Raw genomic sequence first — 23,076 nt, 5'->3', positions numbered from 1 at the left:
ACTACTTAGGAACGTGGCATACCGGCAACGAATGGCCAAATATTACAATGCAAGGGTCAAGAAGAGGTTGTTCCACCAGGGAGACCTAGTTCTAAGAAGGGCTCGAGCATCACAGCCCAGGAAGGAAGGAAAGTTGTCCGCAAACTGGGAAAGACCCTACATAGTTTCCAAGCAGATACGACCAGGGACATACCGCTTGAAAACTCCGGGGGAAAAGAAGATAGATCGAGCCTGGAATTTAGAGTACCTAAAGAAGTATTACCAATAGGACAGTAGTAGTTATGGCTTTCAGCCACAGTTACAGTAGTTGTTTCTACTTTTTTAAAGTTTTTGAAGATTTTGAAGTAATATTACGAGTTTGTTCTTGACTACATCTCTCCGTTACTAATCAAGCACTTTCAAGCACCAAGGCCTATCGGCCACAAGGCGGAATGCAACCAAGGCCTGTTGGCCACGAGGTAATATGCTGCCAAGCCCTGTTGGCCACGAGGCGAAATGCCACCAAGGCTTGTTGGCCATGAGGCGGAATGCCACCAAGGCCTGTTGGCTACGAGGCAATATGCCACCAAGGACTGTTGGCCATGGGGTAAAATGCCACCAAGGTCTGTCGACCACGAGGCGGAATGCCACCAAGGCCTATTAGCCACGAGGCGATATGCCACCAAGGCCTGTTGGCCACGAGGCGAAATGCCACCAAGGCCTATTGGCCACGAGGCGGAATGCCACCAAGGCCTGTTGGCCACGAGGCGATATACCACCAAGGCCTGTTAGCCACGAGGCGATATGCCACCAAGGCCTATTGGCGACGAGGCGATATACCACCAAGGCCTGTTAGCCACGAGGCGATATGCCACCAAGGCCTGTTGGCCAAGAAACAACGAAAAGCAACATACAAAGGGGCGAGGATCCAATCACGAAAATTCAAAAAGAAGAAGATAACATAGAAGATGCAAAGATAATTACAAATATACGTCCCAGGTTCAACATCCAACGTCCAAGAAGGAAATAAGTACTATATAACAAAGGAAATCAAGGGAGAGCCACATCCTCCTCAGGGGGAGGAGCCGTACCCTCCTCAGGGAGAGCCACACCCTCCTCAGGGGGAGCCGCACCCTCCTCAGGTGGAGCGACAACAACCTCATCCGTGACCGCAATGACCCGCGGCACGTAACTCAAAAACTTGGTAAAGTCACAGCCAGGAGTCTCCCCAAGGACATACGCCACTGTGTCGTCTACGCCCATAGAGTAAACCTCATCATTATATGTGTAGAACATGTCCTCCAAGGCTTGAGATCTCTGAAACTCTGCCACGGCCTACTCACGAGCCCAGACCAGGTCAGCCTCGTGCTCCCAACTCAAGAAGTGCAGCTCCTCCTCGACCGCTCGGACCCTGGCCGCCAAGTCTGAGCTCTGGGCCTCTAGCACCACTCTCCGAGAAGATAAGGCACCAATCTCCTCCAACATCCTCCGCTCCTAAACACTGCCCTCCTTACAGGCGGCCTTCTGCTCCAAAAGGTCCCTCTCCAAACCCCGTAAGTACCAGGCATGCTGAACCTCCTGGAAGGTATACTTCTCGAAGCGAAGTACCGATTCGGCAGTATGGTATTGGACCTGCAACCGAGTTACAGTCAGCAAACCACCAACATATTAATGCAAAGAAGGAGAAAATAAAAAGGTGTAGACTTACAAAAGCCATATCTCCATAAAGGGACCTTAATAGCTCAGAGTCGCTCATCTCCTGTAAGGCCTCGTGATCTGAAGGAAGCCAACCCTTGTCCACCCACTCTTAGACAACGTCTCGACCAACCGTAATAGAAGCATGGTCCTTGATATCCCAGGGAAGGACCAAGGGAGACGGGGTCAGTGGACCCTCGTCGACACCCGAAGAAGAGACCAGTCCTTACCCTTGGAGGAGGGTGGAATAGAAGCACCATGGGCACTTGGTGGAGGAGCAGCGGGAGTCGGTTGAGGAAGCTTGAATACTTGAGAGCCCCTCCTAGGGTTAGGAGGCCTAGGACCCACCTTCCTCTTGGCACCCATGGCCAGAACTACGGTGGGAGGAGTGGGAAGTGGGTGAGTACCGACATCTCCTACCCTAGCAGAAGAAGTATCCTGACGAGAACGTTCGGCCTTGGCAGTCGCATGCTAAGCCGCCTTCTTCCTAGCGGCGTTGGCACAAAAACGCTCAGGATTAGGTCGCAGATTCACTGACAACAACAACAAATAAAGAAATCAAGTCTTCACTAGATAAAAAAAAGGAAATTTAAAGTACAAGAATAGGTACAAGGACAAGAGCGAAGAGCTTACTAGGACTCAAATTCCAAAGAAATAGGAAGGCCTCCGAGTCCAACTGGTGAACATCGAACTTGTTGCCTCTCAGGCACCGAGAGAGACTAGTTCTCGAAGTCGTTCAGTTCAAGAGAATGGTTCACACTCTTCAGGTCAATAGCCTACCAGTTGGTCTGCAGCGGACATTGGGGGATCGTGACAAAGAAGAATCGATCCCTCTAACGCTTCACCGAATTGGTGAGCCCCACGAAGAAGTTGAAGTTGGCGAAAGAGCCCTTGAGAGGGCGACGGTAAAAGTGAAACCACTCATCATCTCGCTTCCTCAACATGTAGAAATGCAAGAATAGAGGAACGGCAGTGGCATGCCCCAACCGGACGAAAAATACATAAAAACCCAAGATAACCCTCCAAGAGTTGGGCAACACTTGCCCAGGGGTAAGATGCTAATGGTCCAAGACCAACTCGACGAATCAAAGGATAGGAAAGCGGAGGCCATAGGAGAAGGAAATTTCATAAAAGCAGAGCTCATCCACTTGGTGGGAAAAGGCGTGATCATCTCCCCCAAGAACACAGAGGACAATCTCAGAGGGTACAGGGTACAACTGACGAAAGGACGCTAAGTCCAAGTCGGTCAGGATGTTCGAGTACCATCCCATCCTACTATCAGGATCCATGACCGGGGGTGCCACCCCAGGATCATCTCCATCATGACAACCATCTAGACTAGGGCTATTTATGGCATGCTCCCCATCACTAAGAATAGGCTCGGGAGAAGGCAATGGAGGGAGAGTATCCACGTCCAATGCAGACGAGGACAACCCTAAAGTCGGCCCATCAATATCGTATCCCTCATGTACAGTGTTAAGATCAGAATCACTCAACATGGTCGTGGAAAAAGATGACTTACTTGGGTGATGCTTCTCAACTCCAAGCTAAGCACTCCAACAGTGAACTGCAACACGCACAAACAAACAAACAACCAAGGATCTTAAGAACCAAATTGCAAAGGTGCTCACAATGGATGATAGCGATGAAGCAAGGGACACGTACCCAGAAGGTCGAGGTCTGCAATGGGTCGAGGTCGAGGTACGCGAGAAGATATGTCTAGGGCAAAAGACAAGTTCGAGTTAGTACCCAAAAAAAAAAACAAATTTGGCCACAACCATACCTAAAGGGCTAATGGGCGAGAGCGCCGCAGGGGACAGGCAAGCGTGGCCGGGGCGAGACCGCGTCGGCAAAAGCTTCCATGGGTGATAGGCGAGCGTGGCCAGGGTGAGGCCGCGTGGGCGGCAGCGGTCGCAAGCGTGGCAGGGGCAGATAGCATGGGCAACCACGAGCTCGAGCGACAGGCTAGCGTAGCCGGGGCAAGACTGCGATGGCGACCATGGGCTCGGGCGAGAGCTCACGGACGACAGGCAAGCATTGCCAGGCTAGAGCGCACGGGCGACTGTGAGTCGAGCGATAGGAGAGCGTGGCAGGGTGAGAAGGCGTAGGCGATGGAGAGCGTATGCGAGAGAGCGTGGCTGGGCGAGAGCGAGTGCAAACAACGATGAGGCCGGGTTAGAGCACGCACTGGAGATGGCAACTGCGTGGGCATGATCGAGACTGCAGGCGCAGGCGTGATCGATAATGAACGTGGGCAAGACTACCAAGATTGGATACAGGTGAGCCCAAAGGGATGAGGAGCGAGACCAAGAAAGCCAAAGCAAAGAATGAAAAGAGAAAAACCACTTTACTCAAAGAGAACAAAAAGCAAATACTTGGGGGGCAAGAGGTGTAGATTTAAGCTTCAAAGAAGAGAGAGAGTAAAGTGGAAAGTAAAAGAGAAAGGATTGAAAAGCAAGAGAGGAAAAGTGAAAAGTTGAAATGAGTGAAGTGTTATGGCTATGGTGCTGTCGTGGGGTCCACATAGGATCGCGTGATTAGCGCCAGAGATTCCTTAAAGCCCCAAGGTCCTTTTCATCTTTTTCCCTAACCCTATACACATATATATGTATTCTTTTGGCTGTCTCGATTGAATAGATTGAGAGTTACGGCTGCAACACTTTCTTCTCTTCTCTTCTTCTTCCTCTTCTATTTTCTGATTTTCTCAACTATCATGGTATCAGAGCAGAGATTCTAGGCCTGGTACAAATCTACGCAAGCCCTCTCTTCCCCTTTTCTTCCATTTTCTTTCTTTTCCTTCTCTGCGATATCTGGTAACACTACCAGAGGCTCTTGGTTTTAGCAAGGGGGTGATTTTTACCCCGACGATTATTTTTGGGTATTGGTTGATTGGTTTTTGGAAGGGTATGATGTAAATCTGCTATTTCATAATTAAAAGCAGATTCTGGTGTGTTTGCGATGGTGTTTGTGGTTGTTTGAGTGCTGTATTGGTGGACTGATGAGTTTGGGAGACTCGATTCATGGTTGAGCAGCAGTTTTTAAAGTCATAAGTGATGTATTTGGATGTGATTGATGGTAGTACCTATTGGAGCAGCAGTTGGTGAAATCGTGGGTGATTTTGGTGATTCGATTGGTGGTATCATCTATTGGAGGTGTGTTTAGGATTTCTTGATATCTAAAATTTATTGTGAAGTCAACATGGGTGATGAAGATAAAAGTAGTGTAGTGGTTACAGAGGTAGTTTCCTCATCTTACAATCGGATCACAGAGAAGAAGCTTAAAGGCATTGCAAATTTTTAGCAATGGAGGAAAATTGTGAAGCTTATTTTGACTGGGCGAAATCAGCAACTACACTTGACAGGACCCAAACCAACAAATGATGCCACTTGGGAGACGGTCAATGCCCGAATTCTTGGACAGATGTTAAACTCAATGGAGAATCATGTTGTGGATTTGGTCACTCATATTGACACTATGAAAGATTTATGGGACTACTTGGAAGTTCTTTATTCGGGCCAAAATAATTTATCAAGGATTTATGAGTTGTCATAGGAGTTTTACAGGACTGAGAGAAAGGGGCGTTCTATCACCCAATATTTCGCTGATTTTAAGCGATTGTATGAAGAATTAAATGCTCTTCTTCCTATCTCTTCGGATTCAAAACAGATGCAAATCCAAAGAGAACAGTTGGCTGTTATGGGCTTTTTGGGAGGACTCGGGCAGGAGTATGAATCTGTCCGATCACAAATTCTTGGAAGTGAACACATAGCTTCTCTCATGGATACATTTGCTCGTGTTCTTCGAGTATCTCGTGAGAACTCTTGTGACTCCACACGACCAGTTGATAATTCAGCATAGGTTTCTCAAAATACAGCTAGTGGGGGTGTTCTTGGAGATGGTAGTTACCATGGGGGAAGCCGTGGACATGCCGACATGGGGTTGGTCATGGAGGTGGTCGTAGTGGAGGCTGTGGTACATTTCAGCCCGCTAACAGCCAAGGTTATGGGCAGTCTAATGCCTCTTCTGATGGATCAGCTGCTATCCGGACATGTCATCACTGTGGCCAGCCTGGCCATATTCAGAGGTTTTGTTGGAAGCTTCATGGAAAGCCTGGACAGCAGCAGTTCGCTAATTCTGCTGCAAGTAGTGATCCAACCCGTCAGTCTCAACCTTCTGAGGGAAAGGTGATTGTTATGTCTGATGAAGAGTATGCACGGTACAACCAATTTCAGATTTCATAGCCGACTTCTTCCACTGCTACTTTGGTTAAGACAGGTAATGCCACTGCGTGCCTTTCCACTGCTTCTCGTCCCTGGATCATTGATTCAGGGGCATCGGATCACATGTCTAGAATGTCAGGTATCTTTTCTTCTTTGTCTCCATCATCATCCAGTGTTACCTTAGCTGATGGATCTCTAGCCAAGGTTAAGGGCACTGGGACTGTTCATCCTAACTCTTCATTATCCCTGTCTTCCGTTCTCTACCTTCCAAATTTTCCGTTTAATCTTATGTCAGCAAGTAAGTTAACTAATACTTTTAATTGTTCAGTGACATTTTATCTCGATTCTCGTATTTTTCAGGATCTTGCTACGAAGAAGACGATTGGTAGAGGCCGTGAGTCAGGGGGGCTATATCTACTTGATGGATCTCAGCCGGTTGCTTGTTCCAGTGTTGCTTCACATCATCAAATTCATTGTTGCCTTAGTCATCCGTCCTTGGAAAGTCTTAAAAAGTTAGATTCTAGTTTCCATTCTCTTTCTAGTCTTGAATGTGAGTTCTGTCAGTTTGAGAAACTCCATCGTGTGAGTTATCCCCCTAAAGTCAATAAGAGGTCTGTTTCTCCTTTTTCTTTGGTCCATTCTGATGTGTGGGGGCCATGTCCTGTCGTGTTAAATTTGGGTTTTAAATATTTTGTTACCTTTGTTGATGACTATTCAAGAATGACTTGGTTATATTTAATGAAAAATAGATCTGAGTTATTTTCTATTTTCTATGCATTTGTCTATGAAATTCAGACTTAGTTTGGTGTGCCTGTGAAAATTCTTCGTAGTGATAATGCCAAAGAGTACTTCTCTGCTCCCTTTTCTACATTCATGATACAGCATGGTATGATCCATTAGTCTTCCTGTTTTGACACACCACAACAAAACGGTGTGGCAGAGAGGAAAAATCGTCATTTAATGGATGTAACCCGTTCCTTGTTATTTGAGATGAAAGTTCCCGAACATTTTTGGGCTGATGCTATTTTAATAGCATGCTACCTCATTAACCATATGCCTTCCTCGGTCTTGCGGGGCGAAATTCCTCATTCCTTACTATTTCCCACTGAGCCGTTGTTTGTTTTGCCGCCTCGTATATTTGGTTGCACATGCTTTGTTCGAAATCATACACCAGGGCTGTCTAAGTTGGGTCCTAAAGCAATTAAGTGTATGTTTCTTGGCTACTCCCGTACCCAAAAGGGGTACCGCTGTTTTTCTCCATCCTTACGAAAGTACTTCATCACAGCTGATGTCTCCTTTTTTGAGTTAACACCATACCATGTTGATTCAGTGAATGTTTCTAAGTTAGATGATGACCTTCCAGTGTATGTAATTCAGACTTCTGCTCCAGCTCCCACACAACCAGCCCCTGCACAGGGATTGCCGCCAACCAAAGTCTATGTTCGTTGTCCATAAGTAGCTGCTGCCCCTCCTGTTCTTGGCGACTCTGCCACATCTTCTTCGGCTGCAGATCCTACCACAACTACCTCTTCAGTAGAACCTATTGTTTCTGACCTTGACATTCCAATTGCTAAACGGAAAGGTTCCTGTAGTTGTACTCAACATCCAATTTCCAGATTTGTTTCTTATTCTTCTTTGTCTTCTCCATTTTGTTCCTTTTTATCTACTGTTGAGGCCCATCATCTTCCTAAGTCTGTGACAGAGGCATTATCTGATTCTGACTGGAGAACAGCTATGGAGGAAGAATTATTGACATTAAAGGTGAATGATACTTTGGATATTGTACCGCTGCCTCTAGGGAAAACAGCCATCAGTTGTCACTAGGTATATGCAGTGAAGGTTAATCCGGATGGTTCCCTTGCTCGCTTAAAAGCGAGGCTTGTAGCTAAAGGGTATGCGCAGGTGTATGGTAAGGACTACTTGGATACATTCTCTCCGGTGGCCAAACTTGCGTCTGTTCGTATTTTGATATCTCTTGCAGCTACATATCATTGGCCCTTGTTCTAGCTTGATGTTAAGAATGTGTTCCTACATGGGACTCTACAGGAGGAGGTTTATATGGAGCAACCACCCGGGTTTGTTGCTCAGGGGGAGTCTGGGATGGTGTGCAAATTAAAAAAATCTTTATATGGGCTGAAACAGTCTCCCCATGCGTGGTTTGGCAGATTTGCTGAAGTTGTCTTGGCCTTTGGCATGTCCAGGTGTGGGAGTGATCATTCATTCTTCTATAGACAATCAGATGCAAGGAGGATTTTTCTGATTGTGTACGTTGATGATATTATCATTACAGGTGATGATTTAATTGGTATAACAGAGTTGAAGTCATATCTTCAATAGAAATTTCAGACCAAGGACTTGGGGAAATTAAAATTTTTTTGGGAATTGAAGTGGCACAGTCTCGGAAAGGAGTTTTCCTATCACAATGGAAGTATGTATTGGATCTGCTTACTGAGACAGGTATGCTTAGAGCTAAGCCGATTGACACACCCATGGACCAAAATGTGAGACTTGTAGCCGAAGGGGGAGATGTCCTTGATGATCCTGAGAAATATAGAAGATTGGTGGGTAAGCTGAATTATTTGACAGTTACTCGACCTGACATTGCTTTTCCAGTGAGTGTGGTCAGTCAGTTTCTTTCCTCTCCTCGGACATCTCATTGGGATGCAGTTGTACACATCCTAAGGTATCTCAAAAAGGCCCCAGGTAGAGGAATTGTGTATCAAGATCATGGACATAGTATAGTTGAGGGGTTTTCAGATGCTGATTGGGCATGGTCCCCAACTGACAGGAGGTCAACTACTAGGTACTGTACTTTTGTTGGAGGAAATCTAATTTCATGGAAGAGCAAAAAGCAGAGTGTGGTGGCTCGTTCCAGTGCTGAGTCCGAATACAGAGCTATGGCGCAAGTAACATGCGAATTAATGTGGATACAACAGCTATTGCCTGAGTTGGGGTTCAAGGTTCCAACTCCCATGCAGTTATGGTGTGATAATCAGGCATCAATCCATATTGTTTCCAATCCTGTGTTCCATGAGAGGATGAAGCACATTGAGATTGATTGCCATTTTGTTCGAGAAAAGATGCAGAGTGGAGTGATTCTTCCTAGTCATATTAGAACTGGTGAGCAGCTTGCAGATGTATTTACCAAATCATTGGGTAATGGGAGGATAGAGTATATTTGTAACAAGCTGGGCATGATTGATATATATGCTCCAGTTTGAGGGGGAGTGTTATGGTTATGGTGCTGTCGTGGGGTCCACATAGGATCTCATAATTAGCAAGCGCTAATCACGAGATTCCTTAAAGCCCCAAGGTCCTTTTCGTCTTTTTCCCTAACCCTATACACATATATATGTATTCTTTTGGCTGTCTCTATTGAATAGATTGAGAGTTACGGCTGCAACACTTTCTTCTCTTCTCTTCTTCTTCTTCCTCTTCTATTTTCTGATTTTCTCAACTATCATGAAGAATGAGGAAGAAATGGAAGAAATAGAGAAAACAAAAAAAGAAAAGGAAAAAGTATAGTGGGGAAGATTTGAACCCTGCACCTCCCCCACTCACTAGAAAAGTTACAAGGCACCTACCATGAAAAGATCAAGACTCATCAGGCGGTCAAGAAATACTTGTCATGGAGTTTCCCTAAAGAAGGCTTATTTGCAATGAGCCCCCTCACCATATTAAGATACCACTCCCTTAAGCACTTCGTTCCAAGAGAGTGGTGGGCACATGATAAACGATAAATACTCGGGGCCAATCCCGATCCACCACGTGGCATGGCATGAAGAGAGGACAACTAAGACTCAACTACATGAAGACTCACCTGCTGAGCCCAAAAGGAACAGACCTAGTAGGTCACTCCAGGATCAAGGGCGTCACCACCCAAATCTACATCATCTAGCCGGCAAGGAGATCTTATCCTAAAGTAGATGCACCTTACCTGTGCACAACTCTCAAGGATCTTATCCAACACTTGAGGAGCACATATGTCTATCTACCAGGGAACACCTTCCCTACCCGGACTCCACCTCCCAAGAGGAGGTGATCTACTACGTGATGGACTCTACTACCAAGGAGGGCTATCACCAACTACCTGGACTCTCCACACTGCCATATTCAGCTATAAGTACCCAGGTATTCTACCCCATTGATCCATCTTGAATTCCAGTAATTCATCTGTTGCTTAGAGAGATCTAACTTAGGCATCGGAGAGTCCTAGACCGGAATCACACCGGTTCTCCTTTGCCCCCCTGACACTCTTTTGCAGGTTGCGGCACCCTAAGGGCCCCCCAGGCGATTTCTTGACGCAACACACCCCCTCTTCCCTGAGCTACCACCCCCACCCCCTCCTCTTCCCCAACAGAGCATGCATCTTGCAACTCCCCTCCCCACCTGCCGACACTGCCTTCCCCTCGACCTACGCTTCCTCCTCACCTCATGTGAGTCGTTTGCAACTCCCGCTCCGACCGCAACACCCACCTCATCACCTACCATGGGCCGTCTGCACCTCTGCCACCCCACAACCTGAAACCATTCCCCCCCCCCCCCCCCCAACAATATCTTAGGTTGTGTTGGGTTTGCATTCTCATAACGTGTTTTGAGTCTAGAATGCATTCTAGAAGGACAAAATCGTTGTTTGGTATTCATTCTCATTCTAAATTCCCAGTATGGAATGAAGAATGGGCCTCGTTCTGGAATGTGAAAAAACACATTCCACATTCTCGTTCCTGTGAGATCGTGCATTCGAATATTGAAGACAGAACATGCTCCTCCCTCTCCCCGGAGCTCTAACCATGGGAGTCATCGTTGGATCCTAGGAGAAAGAGACCTACGTCGACCAATGATTATGGTCTTGTGATCTGGACCAAGGGTCAATGGGGAAAATGTGACTGATTTTAGTCGGAGAAGGAAATCTATGGTGTTGCATTTTTTTGTATGTCTGAAATGGAACCAAAAACTTAACGTGAAGTAGAGGAGACAGTGTTGGAGATTTTAAGAAACTCAGACATGAACACGATGACTGAGTTCAAGATGAGAACCATTACAGAGAAGCTGGGATCGGTCTTTCCGGTCCGAGGCCCAAGCGGTTCGTCAGAAAGGTCAAATCAAACCTGCTTTCCAAGGAGCAGGACGACTAACAAGCAACAAGCACTGCACCGGATGAAGAAAACAAAGAGGTCGAAGAAGAAGAATCCGACGAAGGAGGTGAGGAAAAGAGAAAACCCAATATTGTTGCGAAAGAGTACGCCAATGAGGGCGATCTCATTATTTGCAGGGTCAGTTTCTCTTTACTGCAAAATGCTCTGGTTTTGGTTCTGCCTCTTTCTAAACATTAAATCTTGTGTCTCAAAAGTTAAAAACCCTAGTTTATTTGCCAAGTGTGAGGGAACATTATGATTAAATGTTTATCTTTCTAGTTTTCTCATCCCTCCACCCTCAATTGAGCCTATTTTGTTCACTCTCCCATACGAACTGCAAGTTTCTTTGTGTTTTGTTGTTAATTTTCAATTTTTGGTTATAACCTACGAGTGCATCTTACAAACAGATTTTGTAACCTCACTTTTTTATCCTCAATGCAATGAGATGGCACTATAAGGAAAGGACTAAAGTTGTCATTTCACTCTAACCTAACTCTTCCCCAACCTTCCCTCTCTAGCTTTGAGTCGTTAGAATCCCAAGCTTGGATTTCACTTCCCATAGTTTAGTCGCACTTCTTCCCTCCCGTTTCCACTCCTTGTCATCATTTCTTGTGCAAGCTCTTCCTCCTCTGCTACTATCACTTAGCTTGGTTGTTAGTGCACAGAATTTGTTAGAAATGGTTGAAACTTTTTGTGTTAGAAATGGTTGAAACATTCCGAAAGTTGCTTGAAGTGGCTGGAAGTCACTGCATACGAACAATTGTTCCGCTTAAGTTCATTTTCAATGATTTTTTTGATGAAAGGAAAAAATTAATTAAAAAATAAAGAGATATCTACATTGTTTCCTTGGAGAACAAAGGTTTGTCTTTCTTTTAAGACAAATTTGGTCACCCTTTTGGCTAGAGAGGTAATAAAGTGTTCCTTTGCAACACAAAAAGAAATTCCTATGCAAAAGTTAGTAATCTTCAAGAAGTGAGAAACAAGGGGCCACGGCCATGCTGTTTGAGTTGGAGCGGGAAGAAAACCTGGAATCACCTTGTTGGTGCACCAAACTTCTTTTAAAATCCCAACTGAGAGGCATGCTCAAGACCTCTGGCTATGCTAAGAACCTCGGGTCGAAAAAAATGATCAGTGGTTAGGTATCCTGCAACGATCAATGTGAGTTTCCCTTCTAACAAAATGCAATATGTCCAACCAAAGGAGTTTAGACCTGAGTTAAATATTCTTGCGCAGATCAAAACAGGAAAGTTTAATATAGGAATATGTTCAGGAGAAGATAAAGTAGTAGCCTTCTCATGAAGCTTAATAATTACATCACAAGAGGGTAAAGAGAGGGGGGTGAATTTTCACAGATCACAAATCCATCATTCAATGTTCTTAAAGGCCTTAATCGGGTCAAGCTTTTCCAGTCCCTTAGCCATCTTGTTCCTACTTTCCAAATAAGATAACAGGTAATTATAAAAACAGAAAAAAAAAAAAAAAAAAAACATTTCAGAGACTATTTGTCAAGATGTTTATGGAAGAGGGTGGAAATGCAGAAGTGTTCCATCGATGGGTGGGAGAGAAACTCTGTTCTTAATCCCAAAGGACCAGTAGCCTAGATATGCTTAGACCAGTTACACGAGAGGAAAAGGTGCCAGGTACACTCAACACATGAGCCACAAAGAATACAATAGGGCTCGATCGGGATCCATTTCGAAATAGTCACCTTGATTAGAATTCCTACATTTAAAACACAACAAAAAAATATTTTAAATTTGAGATGTAAATTAAGTTTCCAAAGAAAATTCCACTAGACACTCTTATTATCTTTGGAAACATAATTCTTGGTTAAAAATTTTGCAGCTAAACGAGTAGTAAACCGGCCATCCCTGCCAAGAGTACACCAAGAACTGTCATTAGTATTAGACAAAATGATATTAAAGATTTTATACACAAAATTAGTAGGAAGAAGATACGAAAGCAAATTAATATCCCATTGGTTGTTATTGATAACCTTACAGACCTTATCCTTACGTTGATGAATGTAAAGAGGAGGAATAGTGAAACATGGAATTGATGGAATCCATGGGTCCGTCCAAAAGTCAGTATCATTTCCATTTCTAATTCTTCGAAAGACAATCTTTCTCATAGATGGGATGATCTGGGAGATACTATCCCAGGTCCAAGAACCCATCTTGGATAATACCTTGTGGTAAAAAATTGATGATTCGGGGAAGTACTTGGCCTTTATCACTCTTACCCATAAAGTCATCTTATCAGAAATTAATCTCCATCCCAATTTTAATACGAGGACTGAATTATGGGTTTCAGCCTTACGAAGACCCAATCCATCTTTGGACTTGGGTAAGCAAATTTTATCCCAAACAATATAAGATGCTTTCTTAACATTCTCTGAGCTACCATTCCAAAAATTCAGACAAATCGAATCAAGCGAGTGACAAATTTTGAGAGGAAAAGCAAAACACGACATTAAATAAGCTAGAGTAGATGTTGGCACAAATTGGCTTACAATCCTTCGCCATGCATAAGTAAGGAAGTTAGATTTCCAAGAAGCAAGTCTATTTTTAACTCTGCGGGCCACATAACCTAGTTCCTTAACCTTTGAACGGGAGCGAAACAAATTGGTTCCTAGGTAGACTGAATCTCTTGACATCTTTATACCTATGACAGAACATAGATGTCTTCTATCTACGGCCGATGCATTTTTACTGAAGCATAACCCATTTCTTTCAAAATTGATCACTTATCCTGAAAGGTCGGAGAAAAGGTCAAGCACAACTTTGATGGTGTGGAGGTCCTCAACATTAACTCTATAGAAGATGAAAATGTCATCCGCAAAAAAGAGATGGGAAATCTCCGGTGCATGATATACTACAAAAAAGGCCCAAGCCTCTATATGCAAAAAGTAACCTTGATAAAACCTCCATAGCTGAGATTAAAAAAAAAAGATAAGGGCTCAGGGGGCATCCTTGACGGATACCCCTTGTTGCATGAAAAAAGTCAAAGGAGCTTCCATCAATTTTAACAGAAAAAGATGTAGAACAGATAAGTGAGAGTATAAGATTTCCTCATTGATCACCATACCCAAGTATATCAAAAATAACATCCCCGTACTAGACTATCATATGCCTTGGACATGTCCCTTTCTTGTGGTCTAGGTAATGAAAGATCTTCTGAGCAATAATAATATTGTCTGAAATCTACCTACTAGGGATGGAAGCAGCTTGGTATAAGGAGATGAAAGATGACAGATGTCCCTTAAGTCGATGGGCTATTAATTTAGCCAAAATTTTATAGGTCACATTGCATAGGCTAATAGGCCTAAAGTCAGCAACATGAGAAGCCTTATCAGACTTTGGAATAACACAGAGTAAAGTGTGGTTAACACCATGGGGAGTAGGGGTACCTGGAAAAAAAAAACTCGACACAAATGAGAAAATATCTGAAGAAATTAAATCCCAGAATCTCTGGAAGAAACAAGCCTGAAACCCATCCACCCCAAGGGCTTTGAAGGGTCCTAAGGAGAAAACAACTTTCCTTATCTCATCAAGAGATGGGGTGAGGCAAAGAAAATTCCTAGCCTCTTCCGAGACCACCGCAAGAAACAAATATTCTACAAAGCTAGCGTCAAGAGAATTTGTGGTTGAAAAATAGTCTTTAAATGATCAACAAAAGAATGAGTGATCCTTTTAAGGTCCTCTAATTGGGTTCCATCCTCTTGTCAAAATAAAATCAATTCTTCTTTTTCTCAGATTTGATTTCGAGATGGAATGATAAAATCTGGTGTTTCTGCCTTCATCTTTAATATAGAAATGATGAGACTTCTGTAACCAGAATGCTTCCTCAGCCTCGAAGATCCATTTCAATTGATAAGAAATCTGTGATAAATGATCATAGGGAGGATACGGGTCATCTTCTATGCGAGAGAATTGCTAGAAGAGATCCCATTTGTTAAATCAATGTGTCCCAAAGACATTTCTGTTCTGCTCATAAAGATTTTCCGAGCTAGACAGTTTGACCGAAATTCTGTCTCTGAACTACATCAAGTCTATAAATATGTGGTGTAATCGACTCTAGAGAAAATGTACCCCTAGAGTCCACTTCTTCCCCATACTACGAGCGAAAGAGAAAATGTAAAGACTACGATTAAAGCAGCCCAAGCGAGGGTTACTATATCTATGTAAATTCTGTCTCTGAACTACATCAAGTCTATAAATATGTCGTGTAATCGACTCTGGCGAATAATAATGGAATGGTTTTACAGATTCTATTTCTATGACGGATAACGGGTCTCTTGCTTAAGGTTTGAAGGACAAACCCCAATTTGTTAATGGTTAACAGAGAATTTTTCTAATTTGGTTCTTCATCATCAACTGGATAAATAATTTGATATATAACCATCATCTGGATTTCAGTTCTACTAGTTAACAATACCATCAAATCTGAGAAGATACCACATGAATATTCTACCATAGTAAGTATTAAAGAATCAGTACATGAAATTTTAATGAATTTGAAAGAAATTGTATTGAGAAGTATTCTATATGGAACTCGCAACACATCTATTTGCATCAGGGGTCCTAGATACATAAATGCTCAAGACCCCTTGTATTGGAAAGTTAAGTGGGCGAGGAATCATATATCAATGATCAAACTCTCATACGTGCCGAAGATTCTATTGCTTTGTGGTGTTTGGAAATGGTTGAAGTAGTTGAATAAGAGGATCAATATGACTATAGCCCTTGGTAGATTTACCAAAGACGAAAAAGATTTATTTGATATTATGCTTTTAGAGTATGTTTTTTTTATCGACGCACAAAGAAAATATTTTGTTGCGAATGAACAAGACAATGAGGAATTGTCCATACGTAAGATCATAATTATTGATACAAACCTTTTCCACATAAAATGAGAATTTTTTTACAATAAAACCAGAAGTGGGGGGAAAGCTCTCCGTTATTGGTTCCATAATTCGAGAACTCGCGAGATCTCGACAAGTTTCTCGGTTTTTTGAGAAATCGAGACGAGATGACATACGATACATTTTTGTATAATATCTCGGTGAGATCTCGTCGAAATCTCGAAACTCGGGTCGAGATCTCGGGTTGACCCAGATCTCGACCCATCTAACACTTTAAAGTGCACCACCTTAGCGAGATCTTGACTCGACTCGATTTTTTCCAAGGACCAAGTTGGTACCAAGTTCCGAGTTTTAGAACATTGCTCCCATGTACCCTAGGATAGGGGATTTGATATATGTTGATGACAACACTTATATGACTGCTGGGGCGAACTATGTGTACAACTATAGCAATACTATGACATGGGAATGCTATGTGCATAGTTTTGGGACTGAATTCATTACTCGATCACATTTTACCTAACATTTGTTTAAAGATTGATATATTATACACTTTAACATTCCTAATGCTTATTTAAGTTGTTGTATGTTAATTGATTGTTTTGATTGCTTTCTATTACTAATTTATGTGTAGAGTAGGATATTTTAGTACATCGTCGCCTACCAACTTATGGTCCGAAGTGAAACTCATATTTGGACTTTGTTTTTGCAAAATTTGATAGTGTCATTGTGTTTAAATGGCCTAAAATAGGTTGAATACCAAGTTTTAAACCCACACTAGGTCTAAAACCCACCGAGTTGAGGCTTCGAGTAGGAAAAAAAAAATGTACCAACTCGGCGAGATCTCGACTCAACTCGGTTTCTCCTAGGACTGAGTTGGTGCCGAGTTCCAAGTTTTAGTACCTTGACTGGTTCTCCTATAATTGAATTCTCCGAAACCAAAAGAATCCTTAGAATGGGATTATAACTCAGCATCTTTTGAGATTTTGAAAAGAATTACTCTTTTTGAGAGCACAGTACGATGAAAATTGTAAGTTGTGTTCGAGGGGGAGTTATTGTCTATCATTGACTCCGTGCAACTATTGTTGTTGACCCTGTAGAGCTGGAGAAGATCCATATCCATATAACTGCTTGCCAAATAAAGATGAACATACATGCCAAGGAGTCAACGAAGTTTAAATGATCAGACCAACACACTCCTCGAGGAGAATGTCGTGGGGTGCATATAAGCAAATGATCCAAGAGGACCCAAACCTATGATCAGTGTACGGTAATCCAATAAAATGATGGTGAATACTGATATTAGTAGCATGGAATTGGGGAGCCGCTAAAACCCAAATCCCACTTTTGCCCCTTTTTGGTCCTACACTATTTACACAGGCAACAGAATTATAAACATAGTGAGAGAAGACATTTACAGAGAAGCATGGTCTTGGCATTTTGTTTCACATAGAAAAATGATATCAGGATTATGCTTTTTCACATGATAAAACAAGCATTTTTGGGTGAGGAGACTATGTATCCCTCTGGTATTCTATGAAAAAATCAGCATATTATCATCCAATAACAGAAATAAAACTAACAGACGTGAAAAATACAATAGGAGAAGTGACATATAAAGTTCTCAACATACAATAGAGATTGCCCTTGCGAAGAGCAAAGGAACGGTAAAGGGCTTTAGGATTCAAGTCATATATGCAAGAGATAGGCTAAGCAGGATAATAAAGAAAACAGCAAAGAAATTGAAGAAAGACTCGTAAAAACTAAAAGGTGTTACCCGGTTTGGATTCAGTGAACCTTTTGCCTCCCAAAGTTTGGATGGAACATTCTAACCAGTCCAAAGATTCAATGATTTTAGTCGATTTATTCTTGATTTTTGTGGTCTCCGTTGGTGGTATTTTGGAGGCCCTACACTGGAGTAAATTGTAATGGAATGAGTGACCTAAAATCGAAAACTTGGAGTGAGTTCTGCTACTGCTGCTTTGTGTTATGATCATAGGTAGATGATGGGTTATGGTGTTGGGTTAAAATGTTAAGGGGTAAATGGGTAAATATATTAGATGGATAAGCAAAATGGATAGATGGTTAAATAGGGCGAGTAGCCCATGTAAGACACAATGAATAGTGAATTCTCAATCTCCCCTCAATTCTCTGTCTCTTCTTCGTCTTCTTCTTCTATCTCTTTCCTTCTTCTCCTTGGTCCTCTCTCTCCTTCGTCTATTTTCTAATTTTCAGTCACAGAGACGTATCATTGGTCCGACCTGCCGGATCATTTCCTCCCCAGATCTAGGTTCATAACATTGGTGCTTTCATTGAACCTTCCCCTACCAAATGGCTCTATTTTCTCATTACAACACCTTGGTCCGTTGTTTTCATTACTGGGAACAACACGCTCCGAATTCTCTGCTCCTCAATTTTCTTGAGACTGTAATGGCCACCGAGCTCGAGCGGATCTATTATCTTGACACAATGGAAGGTACGGCAATTCTCAGGGAGCACGAGGATGCACATGCCAACTCCACGGATTTGGTTTCGGCTGCGCTGAACCAAACCCCACTGGTTTCCAGGGAGACAGCGTCGCTTCCTTCTTCGATCCCTACCCTAATGGACCAGATTCCAGATCAGCAGGAATCTGGGATTGCTGTCGTCGTCGATCATGGAGACCAGGCCTTCAACGATGCCGCCATGGAGCGAAATCTGGTTGCTTCAACGATCGTGGCAGCATCGTTCGTCCCTTCCTTCTTCGGTCAGAATCCAATCGGAACAGAGCTCGTTCCTGCCATTGTATCTTCTGGAATGCACGCAGTTGATCTGGAAGACACCAGCGCAACGTTAGCTCTTCGTTTCACGGCAATGGAAGAGTGGCTCCAATCCGTTCATCTCACTTCCTCCCCTGTTCTGCTTTGCAGGGAAATGACAAAACAAGAGATAGCGGAGGACGGGAACCATCGGCCGCCACCGGAGCCACCACCACCTCTGCGTGTATCCAGCTGTCGGTGTCTCAGTTGTTGGACCAGCGCAGGTCCGGACTATATGGACGCCATAGATTCCATTTTTTGCTTCTTTCCATTTCTTCAAATGCATTCTGTACCCCTATTAGTCGTATTCGTAGTCCGCCCATGGCAACAGATATCCAACGAAATTCCCGAGTTTGGCGTCAAGCCCAATGTCATTACCTACAACGTAATGATCAAGCTCTGTACTAGAGATGATCGCAAAGACTTGCTCGTGTTTGCGTTGGAGCAGGCTCTGGATCAAGGAATTGAACCCTGCGTTACTTTAAATTCACTTGTGGTTGGCTTCAATGATTTGGATACTGCAGAAGAGATGGTTCAAGCAGTGAGAGAAGGTCGGATGGATCTCTCCAGAGTCCTCAGGGCCTCTTACGAGGATCAATCGATCCAGGCTGATGTTGTTGAGGTGTTTGTGAAATTGCTCCCTAAATCAGTGACACGAGATACTACACATGAACCACCGTCTTCTCATCCACATCTCCACTCACTCCCCAATGCCTATGCCAACTGTGGCCATCTCCATCGGAGTCTTCCTAGCTTCAAAATTGATGATGGCTCAAGGGAGAGCTTGGCTACCAAACGTCCACGCATAGCAGTGAATCCAAAGCCATCACCTATTATTATCCGAGGGGTTGAAGTTCCTTGTCGTGCATTACCAGATATAGCATTGGATGATCCTATAGTTATGGACATTGATCCCAGGACTTGGGCAACTTGTGCGGCTGTACCAAACCACGCTTTGTTTCCATTTGAGTTGCGTCCAGTTTCGTTCCTGCCAATTGCTTGTGAGAATGCCGTATTGGAGGATTTTCTACCGTCATTTGCATTAGTTCTTGGAACCTCTCGACCACCACCGGAACCACCACCACTCTGCTGTGATTGCATTCACCTTTCATCGTCGTCCCTTAATTTTCTGGTGCCATGGGGCCATGATTATCGACGAAACAGGCACAGAGAAGCCTCCAATGCCGAAGATGGGTCTTCTGTTAATTTTTTCTGGGTCTTCCGCCACTGTCTTCTGGCAGCTTCTCGAGACTGCTGGCATCAACACGGTTGCAACTCCCAAGCTTTGGCACTTTTTAATCCCTCATGCACTCACGACATCTTTAAAAGCAGGTCTTAAAGGGTTTGTTTTGTTGGCTTATGCTAATGAGGAGCGTTGGGTACACTATGATGAGAATGAGAAGATGAGTAATGATGAGTGTGGGGTATGGTGTGAGTGTGATGGGCAGCTGAAATTTATTGAGAATTTCAAAATTCTCCCCTCATCTTCAATATTCTCTGGGCCTTTGATCATAATGCAGGTTCGATGGGCAAAGAAAGACCTAATGTTAGATGGGTCTACACCAAAATTAGATGGTCTTAACTGGCTTCATAGAAGGTCTCAAAACAATTTTGATGGGCTTAGAATTTTTTATCTCCTGGTCGACATGGGCTTCGGCTACCGGCACGGTTCCCATGCATTCATGCCTATTCGTCTTCAGCGAGATGAACCGCAAATGAATTACAACTCCATTTCACCAAGGTCCATCTCTGCTCCTTGCTTCAGGTGCTGTAGAGTATGTTTGGTGTTCGATCGTGGAAAACTATCCTTGCAGTGTGTTGGCTGTATGCAGCTGAACCTTGAGGACAAGGTTCTCTTAAGGGGTGGGCAATGTTATGATCATAGGTAGATGATGGGTTATGGTGTTGGGTTAAAATGTTAAGGGGTAAATGGGTAAATATATTAGATGGATAAGCAAAATGGATAGATGGTTAAATAGGGCGAGTAGCCCATGTAAGACACAATGAATAGTGAATTCTCAATCTCCCCTCAATTCTCTGTCTCTTCTTCGTCTTCTTCTTCTATCTCTTTCCTTCTTCTCCTTGGTCCTCTCTCTCCTTCGTCTATTTTCTAATTTTCAGTCACAGAGACGTATCACTTTGCCTCCCATGACGGATTATTCATGAGACGACTTAGACGAGAGTTGTGAAATTGAGAGAATTTGACAGAGAGAAAGAGAATTTAGCTTCAATCTTTATACAATCAGTGTTTCCTATCATCTATCAAAATGATGGAAAAACACCTTCCACGGCTCCTTGTAAAGCCCCTCAGGTTGCTTGATTCCTCAGTCTTCTTGCAGATTCTATGCTTCGACTTCTTCATTGTTGTTGCAATCCAAGATAAGTTTGATTTCGCAACAGTGACGGAGCTTCACTTCTCAAGTTCGGGGGCGGGGAAGGTGGCCTGCAGGGGGCGGTGAGAGGGCAGGGGAGATGGTGGTTGTGGGTTGGGGACTTGGGGTGGGTCAACCGGAGGTAGTGGGTGTTGGATGCGCTAGGCGCTAATGGCAGAAGCGGGCGGGGGAGCCCAGGGACAGGGGCGGGGCTTCGCAGGAGGGGTGCGAGAGAGATGGAGCAGAGAGGGGGCCGGGTGAGTTGCAGGTGGAGACAATGGGGTCATGTCGGACCTGCTGTCGAAGCATCTTTCCATCTTCTCCATAAAGAACGTTCTCTCCCTCCACGTCCTCCTTGACTACTTGGGCACCAAGAAGCTCCACCAGATCACCAACGACACTGCTCTCTCAGCCACCATGTATCAGGCCACCGGTTCTGCTTCTGGATCCTCTGGGTTCGTTAATATTACAGATCTCAAAGGCGGCAAGGTTGGCTTCGTTGAGCAAAACGATGGGAAGCTCAACGTTTCCTTTCTCAAGTCCGTGAAGGAGATCTCTTCGACATCTCCCTCAATCAAGATCAGTAGCATTTTTTTCCTTTTTTTTTTATTTTTTTTTTTTTATGAAGGGTATTTTGGTTAAACGAATTTTGAGGTCAACACCGTTTAAAAATAAGTAACAGTTGATATTATGGAACGTGTACTTTAAAATATATGCAAACGCCAGGGGTGGCGTTGATAATTTCTCTTCTTTTAATTTATAAACCTGTAATTTTTCCATTGGAGGGTTTTCTTCTTTGTGTCTTGTAAAATGCCAAACACTGTTTAACAAAACAGGAAAAAAAAAAAAAAGGCCAAACACTTAACAATTTCAAGCAAACACATCACCTGCTTTTGTAGGTCCAACAATTTGGATCCCACAACAATTTCAACCATATGGTTTGCATGATCAGCTCAAAAATGTTGTGCTTGAATTTTTCAATTCTCAAAAATAGTTTACTAGAAATTATTTGCATTTAAAATGAAGAAATGGTTAATCATAAATAGTTGAAAACTGAATTCAACATTTGACATGTATTTCTGAAGTAGAGAATGCACGAACTTGGGAGAAGGTTTAACTGAGTCGTATGCATACATGTAGAAAAATATTAGGGAATATTACATCGCCACCCCTTGAGATTTATATTAAATACAGAACGACCCCTTGTGTTTTTTAAATTATACAACCATGCTGCCTGAGGTTTGGTTAGTTGTTACAGACAACCCCACTCTATTATATCATTCCCGTTAAGTGGTACGATGTTGGTAATTTATGACTTAAAATGACTAATATACCTCAAATTGCTCAATTTTTTTCTTTTTTCTAATTTTACCCTTGAATTTAATGGGACCCACCTGATCACCATCCCTCCTTCTTCTTCTTCTTCTTCTTTTCTGCAACCCCACTGGCCCCACCACCTACCGCAACCCAACCCCACTAACCCCTACCCCCTACTACCTAACACCACCACCACAACACTCCATCCTCCCCTTGCTCTCCCTTTGTTCCTTCCTCATCTGCAACTGTCTGGCCCTCTCAAATTCAAAGAAAGACGTGTTTTTTACTGGGTCCTCGAGATCGTCAAATCTCTCATCGTCTACTTCAGTTGGTGTTGTTAATTAATATCATCTACCTTGAGTTTTTTTAAAAGAAAAAAGGGTGGGTTTAGTCCCACATCGGATGTGTGAATGGTGTATGTGTTGTGTATATCCACCATTCCACAGTTCCAAAAATCAATCTTTTGGAATTGGTGTAAAGTCAATCTTTTGGAATTGGTGTGTGATTTGTGTGATTACATTTCACTTTGGTGTTTCATAAAAAAAAACATCTACGTTAAGTTTCTCGCCTTTAATGAATCAGGGACTCTCTCTGGGATTCTCTCTGACTGAGTCCCCTCTTCCCGTAGCAGAAATTCCAAGCGGTCGTTTAGAATCTACTATATAGAGACGGTTTTTAACGTTAGCTCTCCATTGT

At 43.3% G+C, this 23,076-nt stretch overlaps 1 long non-coding RNA gene across 1 annotated transcript; it reads left to right on the top strand.

Moving 5' to 3' along the window:
• Window positions 1-7,785: 7,785 nt before the first annotated feature.
• LOC122656385 lies at window positions 7,786-21,555 on the top strand. Its single transcript, XR_006332096.1, has 3 exons — window positions 7,786-7,796; window positions 9,743-9,745; window positions 21,338-21,555. It is a non-coding gene; the product is annotated as an uncharacterized LOC122656385 (long non-coding RNA).
• Window positions 21,556-23,076: the final 1,521 nt, after the last annotated feature.

This window comes from Telopea speciosissima, chromosome 3 (genome assembly GCF_018873765.1).
Source record: "Telopea speciosissima isolate NSW1024214 ecotype Mountain lineage chromosome 3, Tspe_v1, whole genome shotgun sequence".
Taxonomy (NCBI): Eukaryota; Viridiplantae; Streptophyta; class Magnoliopsida; order Proteales; family Proteaceae; genus Telopea; species Telopea speciosissima.
The sequence above is the reverse complement of the archived record's forward strand: the minus strand, read 5'-3'. Positions and strand labels throughout refer to the sequence as shown.